A 1,176-nucleotide genomic window follows, 5' to 3' on the forward strand; every position below is an offset into this window, starting at 1 on the left:
CAGGCCTAGCATACAGCAGGGTAGAATATCTCTCATTGCGCGTGACTGAACTTCTGTGTGTCCCTCTCTAAAAGGAACTGCATTTTACTATGTCAGGCTGCAATGGGACATGCAGATTTGGTGGTCCCTGGGTCAATCCCTGACTACAGCCTTCCCTTCTAGCCATATGTTCTTGCTACCTTGATTTCTCTGAGTCCTGTCTCCTTAGCTGTAAACCAAGAGTGAAGGTCCCTGTGTGTGGAGTTTACAGCCTATTTCTATGAAAGGAAGGGAAACAGAAGCTATGAGGAGACAGAGACAAACTGAACCACCAGGCAAATGCTCGGTGGGGACATTGGAGGACTTTTACTGTGAAAGACCACAGGCTTCCTCAATGAGCTCCATCTGAGTACAGCACCCTGTGAGGAGGGAAACCACCGACCTGAAAAGCTTCTCTTGCAGGTCACACCTAGTGTAGTGCCATTAAAAACCGTATTCTGTGCTGGTAAAGAGCCTGGGGTCACTGTGATCTGGAAGCATCCCTGGGTAGGGCTAGTGACATCCTAACTCCTGTACTTCAAAGAGGAAATGAGGGGAGGGAAGGAAGGATGTAGCCAGGCAAATATCAGGGCAGGGAGTGCAGAGGCTCCTGTTGCTGAGGGGCAGGTCTAGTACAGGGGCCCAAGACCAAGGGCTTGCTAGATACAGGGATGGGGTTTCAGGAGGAAGGCCCCTTATCTCATGGCAGCAGGTATCCTGGGAAGTCCATGCCTACTGCTTGGGAATAGGAGTGTGAGTGTTAGGGACCCTCAGGCAGTGGCTCACACTTCATACCATACACCTTGCAAAGTTTACAGACACACACACACCCGAACACCCCTTCACCAACACAGAGATGTGTTACCTCACTTACTATTCAGAGGCTCCCATCTCCCATCCCTCCTGGCTCCAGTGATAGCACAGGAGGAAGAGCGGTTAGAAGGAGGACTCCTCAGAGCACTACATAAGACTCCGGAAGATATTTGCCCTGGGAGCTCGCTATTCTTACACACAGCAATACAAGTCCTTTGCTCATTCATTCATCCAGCCACCTTTACCAAGTATGCATGGACCTGGCCTGAAGATGTGCTGAGCGAATGACCCTAAACTTGGGCATATGGAGAAGATGCTGACTGGTGGACAGGAAAGATGGATGCT

The sequence above is a fragment of the Mus caroli genome, unplaced genomic scaffold, assembly GCF_978045245.1.
Source record: "Mus caroli unplaced genomic scaffold, Mus_caroli_1 scaffold_14, whole genome shotgun sequence".
Taxonomy (NCBI): Eukaryota; Metazoa; Chordata; class Mammalia; order Rodentia; family Muridae; genus Mus; species Mus caroli.